Here is a 16,245-nt window from a genome sequence, read left to right as displayed (position 1 = left end):
CCTGGTGGCTGGGGGGTGGGGGTGGTGGGAGACATGGGTGGGGGCCTGGTGGAGGCTGCCTCTGGTGGCTGGGGGGTGGGGGTGGTGGGAGACATGGGTGGGGGCCTGGTGGAGGCTGCCCCTTGTGGCTGGGGGGTGGGGGTGCTGGGAGACATGGGTGGGGGCCTGGTGGTGGATGCCCCTGCACTGCTGGGGGGTGGGGGTGGTGTGAGACATGGGTGGGGGCCTGGTGGAGGCTGCTCCTGCACTGCTGGGGGGGTGGGGGTGGTGGGAGACATGGGTGGGGGCCTGGTGGTGGGTGCCCCTGCACTGCTGGGGGGTGGGGGTGGTGTGAGACATGGGTGGGGGCCTGGTGGAGGCTGACCCTGCCCTGCTGGGGGGTGGGGGTGGTGGGAGACATGGGTGGGGGCCTGGTGGAGGCTGCCCCTGGTGGCTGGGGGGTGGGGGTGGTGGGAGACATGGGTGGGGGCCTGGTGGTGGGTGCCCCTGCACTGCTGGGGGATGGGGGTGGTGGGAGACATGGGTGGGGGCCTGGTGGAGGCTGCCCCTGCACTGCTGGGGGGTGGGGTGGTGGGAGACATGGGTGGGGGCCTGGTGGTGGGTGCCCCTGCACTGCTGGGGGGTGGGGGTGGTGTGAGACATGGGTGGGGGCCTGGTGGAGGCTGACCCTGCACTGCTGGGGGGGTGGGGGTGGTGGGAGACATGGGTGGGGGCCTGGTGGAGGCTGCCCCTGGTGGCTGGGGGGAGGGGGTGCTGGGAGACATGGGTGGGGGCCTGGTGGAGGCTGCCCCTGCACTGCTGGGGGGTGGGGGTGCTGGGAGACATGGGTGGGGGCCTGGTGGAGGCTGCCCCTGGTGGCTGGGGGGTGGGGGCCTGGTGGAGGCTGCCCCTGCACTCCTGGGGGGGTGGGGGTGGTGGGAGACATGGGTGGGGGCCTGATGGTGGGTGCCCCACAGTGATGGGGGGTGGGGGTGGTGGGGGACATGGGTGGGGGCCTGCTGGAGGCTGACCCTGGTGGCTGGTGGGTGGGAGTGGTGGGAGACATGGGTGGGGGCCTGGTGGAGGCTGCCCCTGGTGGCTGGGGGGTGGGGGTGCTGGGAGACATGGGTGGGGGCCTGGTGGTGGGTGCCCCTGCACTTCTGGGGGGTGGGGGGGTGGGAGACATGGGTGGGGGCCTGGTGGAGGCTGCCCTGGTGGCTGGGGGTGGGGGTGCTGGGAGACATGGGTGGGGGCCTGGTGGAGGCTGCCCCTGCACTGCTGGGGGGGTGGGGGTGGTGGGAGACATGGGTGGGGGCCTGGTGGTGGGTGCCCCACAGTGCTGGGGGTGTGTGGGTGGTGGGAGACATGGGTGGGGGCCTGGTGGAGGCTGCCCCTGGTGGCTGGGGGGTGGGGGTGGTGGGAGACATGGGTGGGGGCCTGGTGGAGGCTGCCCCTGGTGGCTGGAGGGTGGGGGTGCTGGGAGACATGGGTGGGGGCCTGGTGGAGGCTGCCCCTGCACTGCTGGGGGGTGGGGGTGCTGGGAGACATGGGCGGGGGCCTGGTGGAGGCTGCCCCTGGTGGCTGGGGGGTGGGGGTGGTGGGAGACATGGGTGGGGGCCTGGTGGAGGCTGCCCCTGCACTGCTGGGGGGTGGGGGTGATGGGAGAAATGGGTGGGGGCCTGGTGGTGGGTGCCCCACAGTGCTGGGGGTGGGGGTGGTGTGAGACATGGGTGGGGGCCTGGTGGAGGCTGCCCCTGGTGGCTGGGGGGTGGGGGTGGTGGGAGACATGGGTGGGGGCCTGGTGGAGGCTGCCCCTGGTGGCTGGGGGTGGGGGTGCTGGGAGACATGGGTGGGGGCCTGGTGGAGGCTGCCCCTGCACTGCTGGGGGGTGGGGGTGCTGGGAGACATGGGTGGGGGCCTGGTGGAGGCTGCCCCTGGTGGGTGGGGGGTGGGGGTGCTGGGAGACATGGGTGGGGGCCTGGTGGAGCTGCCCCTGCACTGCTGGGGGGGTGGGGGTGGTGGGAGACATGGGTGGGGGCCTGGTGGTGGGTGCCCCACAGTGCTGGGGGGGTGGAGGTGGTGGGAGACATGGGTGGGGGCCTGGTGGAGGCTGCATCTGGTGGCTGGGGGGTGGGGGTGGTGGGAGACATGGGTGGGGGCCTGGTGGAGGCTGCCCCTGGTGGCTGGGGGGTGGGGGTGCTGGGAGACATGGGTGGGGGCCTGGTGGTGGGTGCCCCTGCACTGCTGGGGGGTGGTGTGAGACATGGGTGGGGGCCTGGTGGAGGCTGCCCCTGCACTGCTGGGGGTGTGGGGGTGGTGGGAGACATGGGTGGGGGCCTGGTGGAGGCTGCCCCTGGTGGCTGGAGGGTGGGGGTGCTGGGAGACATGGGTGGGGGCCTGGTGGAGGCTGCCCCTGCACTGCTGGGGGGTGGGGGTGCTGGGAGACATGGGTGGGGGGCTGGTGGAGGCTGCCCCTGGTGGCTGGGGGGTGGGGGTGCTGGGAGACATGGGTGGGGGCCTGGTGGAGGCTGCCCCTGGTGGCTGGGGGTTGGGGGTGCTGGGAGACATGGGTGGGGGCCTGGTGGAGGCTGCACCTGGTGGCTGGGGGGTGGGGGTGGTGGGAGACATGGGTGGGGGCCTGGTGGAGGCTGCCCCTGGTGGCTGGGGGTCGGGGTGCTGGGAGACATGGGTGGGGGCCTGGTGGTGGGTGCCCCTGCACTGCTGGGGGGGGTGGTGTGAGACATGGGTGGGGGCCTGGTGGAGGCTGCCCCTGCACTGCTGGGGGGTGGGGGTGCTGGGAGACATGGGTGGGGGGCTGGTAGAGGCTGCCGCTGGTGGCTGAGGGGTGGGGGTGCTGGGAGACATGGGTGGGGGCCTGGTGGAGGCTGCCCCTGGTGGCTGGGGGTTGGGGGTGCTGGGAGACATGGGTGGGGGCCTGGTGGTGGGTGCCCCTGCACTGCTGGGGGCTGGGGAGGTGGGAGACATGGGTGGGGGCCTGGTGGAGACTGCCCCTGGTGGCTTGAGGGTGGGGGTGGTGGGAGACATGGGTGGGGGCCTGGTGGAGGCTGCCCCTGGTGGCTGGGGGGTGGGGGTGGTGGGAGACATGGGTGGGGGCCTGGTGGAGGCTGCCCCTGGTGGCTGGAGGGTGGGGGTGCTGGGAGACATGGGTGGGGGCCTGGTGGTGGGTGCCCCTGCACTGCTGGTGGTGGGGGTAGTGTGAGACATGGGTGGGGGCCTGGTGGAGGCTGCTCCTGCACTGCTGGGGGCGTGGGGTGGTGGGAGACATGGGTGGGGGCCTGGTGGTGGGTGCCCCTGCACTGCTGGGGGGTGGGGGTGGTGTGAGACATGGGTGGGGGCCTGGTGGAGGCTGACCCTGCACTGCTGGGGGGGTGGGGGTGGTGGGAGACATGGGTGCGGGCCTGGTGGAGGCTGCCCCTGGTGCTGGGGGGTGGGGGTGCTGGGAGACATGGGTGGGGGCCTGGTGGAGCTGCCCCTGCACTGCTGGGGGGGGTGGGGGTGGTGGGAGACATGGGTGGGGGCCTGGTGGTGGGTGCCCCACAGTGCTGGGGGGGTGGAGGTGGTGGGAGACATGGGTGGGGGCCTGGTGGAGGCTGCACCTGGTGGCTGGGGGGTGGGGGTGGTGGGAGACATGGGTGGGGGTCTGGTGGAGGCTGCCCCTGCACTGCTGGGGGGTGAGGGTGCTGGGAGACATGGGTGGGGGCCTGGTGGAGGCTGCCCCTGGTGGGTGGGGGGTGGGGGTGGTGGGAGACATGGGTGGGGGCCTGGTGGAGGCTGCCCCTGGTGGCTGGGGGTGGGGGTGCTGGGAGACATGGGTGGGGGCCTGGTGGAGGCTGCCCCTGCACTGCTGGGGGTGGGGGTGCTGGGAGACATGGGTGGGGGCCTGGTGGAGGCTGCCCCTGGTGGGTGGGGGGTGGGGGTGCTGGGAGACATGGGTGGGGGCCTGGTGGAGCTGCCCCTGCACTGCTGGGGGGGGTGGGGGTGGTGGGAGACATGGGTGGGGGCCTGGTGGTGGGTGCCCCACAGTGCTGGGGGGGTGGAGGTGGTGGGAGACATGGGTGGGGGCCTGGTGGAGGCTGCACCTGGTGGCTGGGGGGTGGGGGTGGTGGGAGACATGGGTGGGGGCCTGGTGGAGGCTGCCCCTGGTGGCTGGGGGGTGGGGGTGCTGGGAGACATGGGTGGGGGCCTGGTGGTGGGTGCCCCTGCACTGCAGGGGGGTGGTGTGAGACATGGGTGGGGGCCTGGTGAAGGCTGCCCCTGCACTGCTGGGGGTGTGGGGGTGGTGGGAGACATGGGTGGGGGCCTGGTGGAGGCTGCCCCTGGTGGCTGGAGGGTGGGGGTGCTGGGAGACATGGGTGGGGGCCTGGTGGAGGCTGCCCCTGCACTGCTGGGGGGTGGGGGTACTGGGAGACACGGGTGGGGGGCTGGTGGAGGCTGCCCCTGGTGGCTGGGGGGTGGGGGTGCTGGGAGACATGGGTGGGGGCCTGGTGGAGGCTGTCCCTGGTGGCTGGGGGTTGGGGGTGCTGGGAGACATGGGTGGGGGCCTGGTGGAGGCTGCACCTGGTGGCTGGGGGGTGGGGGTGGTGGGAGACATGGGTGGGGGCCTGGTGGAGGCTGCCCCTGGTGGCTGGGGGTCGGGGTGCTGGGAGACATGGGTGGGGGCCTGGTGGTGGGTGCCCCTGCACTGCTGGGGGGGTGGTGTGAGACATGGGTGGGGGCCTGGTGGAGGCTGCCCCTGCACTGCTGGGGGGTGGGGGTGCTGGGAGACATGGGTGGGGGGCTGGTAGAGGCTGCCGCTGGTGGCTGAGGGGTGGGGGTGCTGGGAGACATGGGTGGGGGCCTGGTGGAGGCTGCCCCTGGTGGCTGGGGGTTGGGGGTGCTGGGAGACATGGGTGGGGGCCTGGTGGTGGGTGCCCCTGCACTGCTGGGGGCTGGGGAGGTGGGAGACATGGGTGGGGGCCTGGTGGAGGCTGCCCCTGGTGGCTTGAGGGTGGGGGTGGTGGGAGACATGGGTGGGGGCCTGGTGGAGGCTGCCCCTGGTGGCTGGGGGGTGGGGGTGGTGGGAGACATGGGTGGGGGCCTGGTGGAGGCTGCCCCTGGTGGCTGGAGGGTGGGGGTGCTGGGAGACATGGGTGGGGGCCTGGTGGTGGGTGCCCCTGCACTGCTGGTGGTGGGGGTAGTGTGAGACATGGGTGGGGGCCTGGTGGAGGCTGCTCCTGCACTGCTGGGGGCGTGGGGTGGTGGGAGACATGGGTGGGGGCCTGGTGGTGGTTGCCCCTGCACTGCTGGGGGGTGGGGGTGGTGTGAGACATGGGTGGGGGCCTGGTGGAGGCTGACCCTGCACTGCTGGGGGGTGGGGGTGGTGGGAGACATGGGTGCGGGCCTGGTGGAGGCTGCCCCTGGTGCTGGGGGGTGGGGGTGCTGGGAGACAAGGGTGGGGGCCTGGTGGAAGATGCCCCTGCACTGCTGGGGGGTGGGGGAGCTGGGAGACATGGGTGGGGGCCTGGTGGAGGCTGCCCCTGGTGGATGGGGGGTGGGGGTGCTGGGAGACATGGGTGGGGGCCTGGTGGAGGCTGCCCCTGCTGGCTGGGGGGTGGGGGTGCTGGGAGACATGGGTGGGGGCCTGGTGGTGGGTGCCCCTGCACTGCTGGGGGTGGGGGTGGGAGACATGGGTGGGGGCCTGGTGGAGGCTGCCCCTGGTGGCTGGGGGGTGGGGGTGGTGTGAGACATGGGTGGGGGCCTGGTGGAGGCAGCCCCTGCACTGCTGGGGGGGTGGGGGTGGTGGGAGACATGGGTGGGGGCCTTGTGGTGGGTGCCCCTGCACTGCTGGGGGGTGGGGGTGGTGTGAGACATGGGTGGGGGCCTGGTAGAGGCTGACCCTGCACTGCTGGGGGGGTGGGGGTGGTGGGAGACATGGGTGGGGGCCTGGTGGAGGCTGTCCCTGCACTGCTGGGGGTGGGGGTGCTGGGAGACATGGGTGGGGGCCTGGTGGAGGCTTCCCCTGGTGGCTGGGGGTGGGGGTGCTGGGAGACATGGGTGGGGGCCTGGTGGAGGCTGCCCCTGCACTGCTGGGGGGTGGGGGTGGTGGGAGACATGGGCGGGGGCCTGGTGGAGGCTGCCCCTGGTGGCTGGAGGGTGGGGGTGCTGGGAGACATGGGTGGGGGCCTTTTGGTGGGTGCCCCTGCACTGCTGGGGGTGGGGGTAGTGTGAGACATGGGTGGGGGCCTGGTGGAGGCTGCTCCTGCACTGCTGGGGGGTGGGGGTGGTGTGAGACATGGGTGGGGGCCTGGTGGAGGCTGACCCTGCACTGCTGGGGGGGTGGGGGTGGTGGGAGACATGGGTGCGGGCCTGGTGGAGGCTGCCCCTGGTGCTGGGGGGTGGGGGTGCTGGGAGACAAGGGTGGGGGCCTGGTGGAAGCTGCCCCTGCACTGCTGGGGGGTGGGGGTGCTGGGAGACATGGATGGGGGCCTGGTGGAGGCTGCCCCTGGTGGATGGGGGTGGGGGTGCTGGGAGACATGGGTGGGGGCCTGTTGGAGGCTGCCCCTGCTGGCCAGGGGGGTGGGGGTGCTGGGAGACATGGGTGGGGGCCTGGTGGTGGGTGCCCCTGCACTGCTGGGGGTGGGGGTGGGAGACATGGGTGGGGGCCTGGTGGAGGCTGCCCCTGGTGGCTAGGGGGTGGGGGTGGTGTGAGACATGGGTGGGGCCCTGGTGGAGGCAGCCCCTGCACTGCTGGGGGGGTGGGGGTGGTGGGAGACATGGGTGGGGGCCTGGTGGTGGGTGCCCCTGCACTGCTGGGGGTGGGGGTGGTATGAGACATGGGTGGGGGCCTGGTGGAGGCTGACCCTGCACTGCTGGGGGGGTGGGGGTGGTGGGAGACATGGGTGGGGGCCAGGTGGAGGCTGCCCCTGCACTGCTGGGGGTGGGGGTGCTGGGAGACATGGGTGGGGGCCTGGTGGAGGCTTCCCCTGGTGGCTGGGGGTGGGGGTGCTGGGAGACATGGGTGGGGGCCTGGTGGAGGCTGCCCCTGCACTGCTGGGGGGTGGGGGTGGTGGGAGACATGGGCGGGGGCCTGGTGGTGGGTGCCCCTCAGTGCTGGGGGGGTGGGGGTGGTGGGAGACATGGGTGGGGGCCTGGTGGAGGCTGCCCCTGGTGGCTGGGGGGTGGGGGTGGTGGGAGACATGAGTGGAGGCCTGGTGGAGGCTGCCCCTGGTGGCTGGGGGTGGGGGTGCTGGGAGACATGGGTGGGGCCTGGTGGTGGGTGCCCCTGCACTGCTGGGGGGTGGGGGTGGTGTGAGACATGGGTGGGGCCCTAGTGGAGGCTGCCCCTGCACTGCTGGGGGGTGGGGGTGGTGGGAGACATGGGTGGAGTCCTGGTGGAGGCTGCCCCTGGTGGCTGGGGGGTGGGGGTGCTGGGAGACATGGGTGGGGGCCTGGTGGAGGCTGCCCCTGCACTGCTGGGGGGGCGCTGGGAGACATGGGCGGGGGCCTGGTGGAGGCTGCCCCTGGTGGCTGGGGGGTGGGGGTGCTGGGAGACATGGGTGGGGGCCTGGTGGAGGCTGCCCCTGGTGGCTGGGGGGTGGGGGTGCTGGGAGACATGGGTGGGGGCCTGGTGGTGGGTGCCCCTGCACTGCTGGGGGGTGGGGGGGTGGGAGACATGGGTGGGGGCCTGGTGGAGGCTGCCCCTGGTGGCTGGAGGGTGGGGGTGGAGGGAGACATGGGTGGGGGCCTGGTGGAGGCTGCCCCCGGTGGCTGGGGGGTGGGGGTGGTGGGAGACATGGGTGGGGGCCTGGTGGTGGGTGCCCCACAGTGCTGGGGGTGTGGGGGTGGTGGGAGACATGGGTGGGGGCCTGGTGGAGGCTGCCTCTGGTGGCTGGGGGGTGGGGGTGGTGGGAGACATGGGTGGGGGCCTGGTGGAGGCTGCCCCTGCACTGCTGGGGGTGGGGGGGTGGGAGACATGGGTGGGGGCCTGGTGGAGGCTGCCCCTGGTGGCTGGGGGGTGGGGGTGGTGGGGAACATGAGTTGGACATGGGTGGGGGCCTGGTGGAGGCTGCCCCTGGTGGCTGGGAGGTGGGGGTGCTGGGAGACATGGGTGAGGGCCTGGTGGAGGCTGCCCCTGGTGGCTGGGGGGTGGGGGTGCTGGGAGACATGGGTGGGGGCCTGGTGGTGGGTGCCCCTGCACTGCTGGGGGGTGGGGGTGGTGTGAGACATGGGTGGGGGCCTGGTGGAGGCGGCCCCTGCACTGCTGGGGGGCTGGGGGTGGTGGGAGACATGGGGGGTGCCTGGTGGTGGGTGCCCCTGCACTGCTGGGGGGTGGGGGTGGTGTGAGACATGGGTGGGGGCCTGGTGGAGGCTGACCCTGCACTGCTGGGGGGGGTGGGGGTGGTGGGAGACATGGGTGGGGGCCTGGTGGAGGCTGCCCCTGGTGGCTGGGGGGAGGGGGTGCTGGGAGACATGGGTGGGGCCTGGTGGTGGGTGCCCCTGCACTGCTGGGGGGTGGGGGTAGTGGGAGACATGGGTGGGGGCCTGGTGGAGGCTGCCCCTGCACTGCTGGGGGGGGTGGGGGTGGTGGGAGACATGGGTGGGGCCTGGTGGTGGGTGCCCCTGCACTGCTGGGGGGTGGGGGTGGTGGGAGACATGGGTGGGGGCCTGGTGGAGGCTGACCCTGCACTGCTGGGGGGTGGGGGTGGTGGGAGACATGGGTGGGGGCCTGGTGGAGGCTGCCCCTGCACTGCTGGGGGGTGGGGGTGCTGGGAGACATGGGTGGGGGCCTGGTGGAGGCTGCCCCTGGTGGCTGGGGGGTGGGGGTGCTGGGAGACATGGGTGGGGGCCTGGTGGAGACTGCGCCTGCACTGCTGGGGGGTGGGGGTGTTGGGAGACATGGGTGGGGGCCTGGTGGTGGGTGCCCCACAGTGCTGGGGGGGTGGGGTGGTGGGAGACATGGGTGGGGGCCTGGCGGAGGCTGCCCCTGGTGGCTGGGGGGTGGGGGTGGTGGGAGACATGGGTGGAGGCCTGGTGGAGGCTGCCCCTCGTGGCTGGGATGTGGGGGTGCTGGGAGACATGGGTGGGGGCCTGGTGGTGGGTGCCCCTGCACTGCTGGGGGGTGCGGGTGGTGTGAGACATGGGTGGGGGCCTGGTGGAGGCTGCCCCAGCACTGCTGGGGGGGTGGGGGTGGTGGGAGACATGGGTGGGGGCCTGGTGGAGGCTGCCCCTGGTGGCTGGGGGGTGGGGATGCTGGGAAACATGGGTGGGGGCCTGGTGGAGGCTGCCCCTGCACTGCTGGGGGGTGGGGGTGCTGGGAGACATGGGTGGGGGCCTGGTGGAGGCTGCCCCTGGTGGATGGGGGGTGGGGGTGCTGGGAGACATGGGTGGGGGCCTGGTGGAGGCTGCCCCAGGTGGCTGGGGGTGGGGGTGCTGGGAGACATGGGTGGGGGCCTGGTGGTGGGTGCCCCTGCACTGCTGGGGGGTGGGGGTGGTGTGAGACATGGGTGGGGGCCTGGTGGAGGCTGCCCCTGCACTGCTGGGGGGGGTGGGGGTGGTGGGAGACATGGGTGGGGGCCTGGTGGAGGCTGCCCCTGGTGGCTGGAGGGTGGGGGTGCTGGGAGACATGGGTGGGGGCCTGGTGGAGGCTGCCCCTGCACTGCTGGGGGGTGGGTGCTGGGAGACATGGGTGGGGGGCTGGTGGAGGCTGCCCCTGGTGGCTGGGGGGTGGGGGTGCTGGGAGACATGGGTGGGGGCCTGGTGGATGCTGCCCCTGGTGGCTGGGGGGTGGGGGTGCTGGGAGACATGGGTGGGGGCCTGGTGGAGGCTGCCCCTGCACTGCTGGGGGGGTGGGGGTGGTGGGAGACATGGGTGGGGGCCTGGTGGAGGCTGCCCCTGGTGGCTGGGGGGTGGGGGTGCTGGGAGACATGGGTGGGGGCCTGGTGGTGGGTGCCCCTGCACTGCTGGGGGGTGGGGGTGGTGGGAGACATGGGTGGGGGCCTGGTGGAGGCTGCCCCTGCACTGCTGGGGGATGGGGTGGTGGGAGACATGGGTGGGGGCCTGGTGGTGGGTGCCCCTGCACTGCTGGGGGGTGGGGGTGGTGTGAGACATGGGTGGGGGACTGGTGGAGGCTGACCCTGCACTGCTGGGGGGGTGGGGGTGGTGGGAGACATGGGTGGGGGCCTGGTGGAGGCTGCCCCTGGTGGCTGGGGGGTGGGGGTGCTGGGAGACATGGGTGGGGGCCTGGTGGAGGCTGCCCCTGCACTGCTGGGGGGGGTGGGGTGCTGGGAGACATGGGTGGGGGCCTGGTGGAGGCTGCCCCTGGTGGCTGGGGTGGGGGTGCTGGGAGACATGGGTGGGGGCCTGCTGGAGGCTGCCCCTGCACCGCTGGGGGGGTGGGGGTGGTGGGAGTCATGGGTGGGGGCCTGGTGGTGGGTGCCCCACAGTGCTGGGGGGTGGGGGTGGTGGGAGACATGGGTGGGGGCTTGGTGGAGGCTGCCCCTGGTGGCTGGGGGGGTGGGGGTGCTGGGAGTCATGGGTGGGGGCCTGGTGGTGGGTGCCCCGCACTGCTGGGGGGTGGGGGTGGTGTGAGACATGGGTGGGGGCCTGGTGGAGGCTGCCCCTGCACTGCTGGGGGGGTGGTGGGAGACATGGGTGGGGGCCTGGTGGAGGCTGCCCCTGGTGGCTGGGGGGTGGGGGTGCTGGGAGACATGGGTGGGGGCCTGGTGGAGGCTGCCCCTGCACTGCTGGGGGGTGGGGTGCTGGGAGACATGGGTGGGGGCCTGGTGGAGGCTGCCCCTGGTGGCTGGGGGGTGGGGGTGCTGGGAGACATGGGTGGGGGCCTGGTGGAGGCTGCCCCTGGTGGCTGCGGGGTGGGGGTGCTGGGAGACATGGGTGGGGGCCTGGTGGTGGGTGCCCCTGCACTGCTGGGGGGTGGGGGGTTATTTTAGACATGGGTGGGGGCCGGGTGGAGGCTGCCCCTGGTGGCTGGGGGGTGGGGGTGCTGGGAGACATGGGTGGGGGCCTGGTGGAGGCTGCCCCTGCACTGCTGGGGGGGCGGGGGTGTTGGGAGACATGGGTGGGGGCCTGGTGGTGGGTGCCCCACAGTGCTGGGGGGGTGGGGTGGTGGGAGACATGGGTGGGGGCCTGGTGGAGGCTGCCCCTGGTGGCTGGGGGGTGGGGGTGGTGGGGACATGGGTGGAGGCCTGGTGGAGGCTGCCCCTCATGGCTGGGATGTGGGGGTGCTGGGAGACATGGGTGCGGGCCTGGTGGTGGGTGCCCCTGCACTGCTGGGGGGTGGGGTGGTGTGAGACATGGGTGGGGGCCTGGTGGAGGCTGCCCCTGCACTGAAGGGGGGGTGGGGGTGGTGGGAGACATGGGTGGGGGCCTGGTGGAGGCTGCCCCTGGTGGCTGGGGGGTGGGGGTGCTGGGAAGCATGGGTGGGGGCCTGGTGGAGGCTGCCCCTGCACTGCTGGGGGGTGGGGGTGCTGGGAGACATGGGTGGGGGCCTGGTGGAGGCTGCCCCTGGTGGCTGGGGGGTGGGGGTGCTGGGAGACATGGGTGGGGGCCTGGTGGAGGCTGCCCCTGGTGGCTGGGGGGTGGGGGTGCTGGGAGACATGGGTGGGGGCCTGGTGGAGGCTGCCTCTGCACTGCTGGGGGGGTGGGGGTGGTGGGAGACATGGGTGGGGGCCTGGTGGAGGCTCCCCCTGGTGGCTGGGGGGTGGGGGTGCTGGGAGACATGGGTGGGGGCCTGGTGGTGGGTGCCCCTGCACTGCTGGGGGGTGGGGGGTGGGAGACATGGGTGGGGGCCTGGTGGAGGCTGCCCCTGGTGGCTGGAGGGTGGGGGTGGTGGGAGACATGGGTGGGGGTCTGGTGGAGGCTGCCCCTGGTGGCTGGGGGGTGGGGGTGCTGGGAGACATGGGTGGGGGCCTGGTGGAGGCTGCCCCTGGTGGCTGGGGGGTGGGGGAGGGCTGGAAGACATGGGTGGGGGCCTGGTGGAGGCTGCCCCTGCACTGCTGGGGGGTGGGGGTGCAGGGAGACATGGGTGGGGGCCTGGTGGAGGCTGCCCCTGCACTGCTGGGGGGTGGGGGTGCTGGGAGACATGGGTGGGGGCCTGGTGGAGGCTGCCCCTGCACTGCTGGGGGGTGGGGGTGCTGGGAGACATGGGTGGGGGCCTGGTGGAGGCTGCCCATGCACTGCTGGGGGGTGGGGGTGGTGGGAGACATGGGTGGGGGCCTGGTGGTGGGTGCCCCACAGTGCTGGGGGGTGGGGGTGGTGGGAGACATGGGTGGGGGCCTGGTGGAGGCTGCCCCTGGTGGCTGGGGGGTGGGGGTGGTGGGAGACATGGGTGGAGGCCTGGTGGAGGCTGCCCCTGGTGGCTGGGGGGTGGGGGTGGTGGGAGACATGGGTGGAGGCCTGGTGGAGGTTGCCCCTGGTGGCTGGGGGGTGGGGGTGCTCGGAGACATGGGTGGGGGCCGGGTGGTGGGTGCCCCTGCACGGCTGGGGGGTGGGGGTGATGTGAGACATGGGTGGGGTCCTGGTGGAGGCTGCCCCTGCACTGCTGGGGGGGTGGGGGTGGTGGGAGACATGGGTGGGGGCCTAGTGGAGGCTGCCCCTGGTGGCTGGGGGGTGGGGGTGCTGGGTGATATGGGTGGGGGCCTGGTGGAGGCTGCCCCTGGTGGCTGGGGGGTGGGGGTGCCTGGAGACATGGGTGGGGGCCTGGTGGAGGCTGCCCCTGCACTGCTGGGGGGTGGGGGTGGTGGGAGACATGGGTGGGGGCCTGGTGGAGGCTGCCCCTGGTGGCTGGGGGGTGGGGGTGCTGGGAGACATGGGTGGGAGCCTGGTGGTGGGTGCCCCTGCACTGCTGGGGGGTGGGGGGTGGGAGACATGGGTGGGGGCCTGGTGGAGGCTGCCCCTGGTGGCTGGAGGGTGGGGGTGGTGGGAGACATGGGTGGGGGCCTGGTGGAGGCTGCCCCTGGTGGCTGGGGGGTGGGGGTGCTGGGAGACATGGGTGGGGGCCTGGTGGAGGCTGCCCCTGGTGGCTGGGGGTGGGGGTGCTGGGAGACATGGGTGGGGGCCTGGTGGAGGCTGCCCATGCACTGCTGGGGGGGGTGGTGGGAGACATGGGTGGGGGCCTGGTGGTGGGTGCCCCACAGTGCTGGGGGGGTGGGGGTGGTGGGAGACATGGGTGGGGGCCTGGTGGAGGCTGCCCCTGGTGGCTGGGGGCTGGGGGTGGTGGGAGACATGGGTGGAGGACTGGTGGAGGCTGCCCCTGGTGGCTGGGGGGTGGGGTGGTGGGAGACATGGGTGGGGGCCTGGTGGAGGCTGCCCCTGGTGGCTGGGGGGTGGGGGTGCTGGGAGACATGGGTGGGGGCTGGTGGAGGCTGCCCCTGCACTGCTGGGGGGTGGGGGTGCTGGGAGACATGGGTGGGGGCCTGGTGGAGGCTGCCCCTGGTGGCTGGGGGGTGGGGGTGCTGGGAGACATGGGTCGGGGCCTGCTGGAGGCTGCCCCTGCACTGCTTGGGGGTGGGGGTGGTGGGAGACATGGGTGGGGGCCTGGTGGTGGGTGCCCCACAGTGCTGGGGGGGTGGGGGTGGTGGGAGACATGGGTGGGGGCCTGGTGGAGGCTGCCCCTGGTGGCTGGGGGTTGGGTGTGGTGGGAGACATGGGTGGGGGCCTGGTGGAGGCTGCCCCTGGTGGCTGGGGGGTGGGGTGCTGGGAGACATGGGTGGGGGCCTGGTGGTGGGTGCCCCGCACTGCTGGGGGGTGGGGGTGGTGTGAGACATGGGTGGGGGCCTGGTGGAGGCTGCCCCTGCACTGCTGGGGGGGTGGTGGGAGACATGGGTGGGGGCCTGGGTGAGGCTGCCCCTGGTGGCTGGGGGTGCTGGGAGACATGGGTGGGGGCCTGATGGAGGCTGCCCCTGCACTGCTGGGGGGTGGGGTGCTGGGAGACATGGGTGGGGGCCTGGTGGTGGCTGCCCCTGGTGGCTGGGGAGTAGGGGTGCTGGGAGACATGGGTGGGGGCCTGGTGGAGGCTGCCCCTGGTGGCTGCCGGGTGGGGGTGCTGGGAGACATGGGTGGGGGCCTGGTGGTGGGTGCCCCTGCACTGCTGGGGGGTGGGGGGTGGTTTTAGACATGGGTGGGGGCCTAGTGGAGGCTGCCCCTGGTGGCTGGGGGGTGGGGGTGGTGTGAGATATGGGTGGGGGCCTGGTGGAGGCTGCCTCTGCACTGCTGGGGGGGTGGGGGTGGTGGGAGACATGGGTGGGGGCCTGGTGGAGGCTGACCCTGCACTGCTGGGGGGTGGGGGTGGTGGGAGACATGGGTGGGGGCCTGGTGGAGGCTGCCCCTGCACTGCTGGGGGGTGGGTGTGCTGGGAGACATGGGTGGGGGCCTGGTGGAGGCTGCCCCTGGTGGCTGGGGGGTGGGGGTGCTAGGAGACATGGGTGGGGGCCTGGTGGAGGCTGCCCCTGCACTGCTGGGGGGGTGGGGGTGTTGGGAGACATGGGTGGGGGCCTGGTGGAGGCTGACCCTGCACTGCTGGGGGGTGGGGGTGGTGGGAGACATGGGTGGGGGCCTGGTGGAGGCTGCCCCTGCACTGCTGGGGGGTGGGGTGGTGGGAGACATGGGTGGGGGCCTGGTGGAGGCTGCCCCTGCACTGCTGGGGGGGTGGGGGTGGTGGGAGACATCGGTGGGGGCCTGGTGGAGGCTGCCCCTGGTGGCTGGGGGGTGGGGATGCTGGGAAACATGGGTGGGGGCCTGGTGGAGGCTGCCCCTGGTGGCTGGGGGGTGGGGGTGCTGGGAAGCATGGGTGGGGGCCTGGTGAAGGCTGCCCCTGCACTGCTGGGGGGTGGGGGTGCTGGGAGACATGGGTGGGGGCCTGGTGGAGGCTGCCCCTGGTGGCTGGGGGGTGGGGGTGCTGGGAGACATGGGTGGGGGCCTGGTGGAGGCTGCCCCTGGTGGCTGGGGGGTGGGGGTGCTGGGAGACATGGGTGGGGGCCTGGTGGAGGCTGCCTCTGCACTGCTGGGGGGGTGGGGGTGGTGGGAGACATGGGTGGGGGCCTGGTGGAGGCTCCCCCTGGTGGCTGGGGGGTGGGGGTGCTGGGAGACATGGGTGGGGGCCTGGTGGTGGGTGCCCCTGCACTGCTGGGGGGTGGGGGGTGGGAGACATGGGTGGGGGCCTGGTGGAGGCTGCCCCTGGTGGCTGGAGGGTGGGGGTGGTGGGAGACATGGGTGGGGGTCTGGTGGAGGCTGCCCCTGGTGGCTGGGGGGTGGGGGTGCTGGGAGACATGGGTGGGGGCCTGGTGGAGGCTGCCCCTGGTGGCTGGGGGGTGGGGGAGGGCTGGAAGACATGGGTGGGGGCCTGGTGGAGGCTGCCCCTGCACTGCTGGGGGGTGGGGGTGCTGGGAGACATGGGTGGGGGCCTGGTGGAGGCTGCCCCTGCACTGCTGGGGGGTGGGGGTGCTGGGAGACATGGGTGGGGGCCTGGTGGAGGCTGCCCCTGCACTGCTGGGGGGTGGGGGTGCTGGGAGACATGGGTGGGGGCCTGGTGGAGGCTGCCCATGCACTGCTGGGGGGTGGGGGTGGTGGGAGACATGGGTGGGGGCCTGGTGGTGGGTGCCCCACAGTGCTGGGGGGGTGGGGGTGGTGGGAGACATGGGTGGGGGCCTGGTGGAGGCTGCCCCTGGTGGCTGGGGGGTGGGGGTGGTGGGAGACATGGGTGGAGGCCTGGTGGAGGCTGCCCCTGGTGGCTGGGGGGTGGGGGTGGTGGGAGACATGGGTGGAGGCCTGGTGGAGGCTGCCCCTGGTGGCTGGGGGGTGGGGGTGCTCGGAGACATGGGTGGGGGCCGGGTGGTGGGTGCCCCTGCACGGCTGGGGGGTGGGGGTGATGTGAGACATGGGTGGGGGCCTGGTGGAGGCTGCCCCTGCACTGCTGGGGGGGGTGGGGGTGGTGGGAGACATGGGTGGGGGCCTAGTGGAGGCTGCCCCTGGTGGCTGGGGGGTGGGGGTGCTGGGTGACATGGGTGGGGGCCTGGTGGAGGCTGCCCCTGGTGGCTGGGGGGTGGGGGTGCTGGGAGACATGGGTGGGGGCCTGGTGGAGGCTGCCCCTGCACTGCTGGGGGGTGGGGGTGGTGGGAGACATGGGTGGGGGCCTGGTGGAGGCTGCCCCTGGTGGCTGGGGGGTGGGGGTGCTGGGAGACATGGGTGGGAGCCTGGTGGTGGGTGCCCCTGCACTGCTGGGGGGTGGGGGGTGGGAGACATGGGTGGGGGCCT

The sequence above is a fragment of the Ambystoma mexicanum genome, chromosome 10 (genome assembly GCF_040938575.1).
Source record: "Ambystoma mexicanum isolate Mex_15411 chromosome 10, UKY_AmexF1_1, whole genome shotgun sequence".
Classification (NCBI taxonomy): domain Eukaryota; kingdom Metazoa; phylum Chordata; class Amphibia; order Caudata; family Ambystomatidae; genus Ambystoma; species Ambystoma mexicanum.
This window is presented reverse-complemented; position numbering follows the sequence as displayed.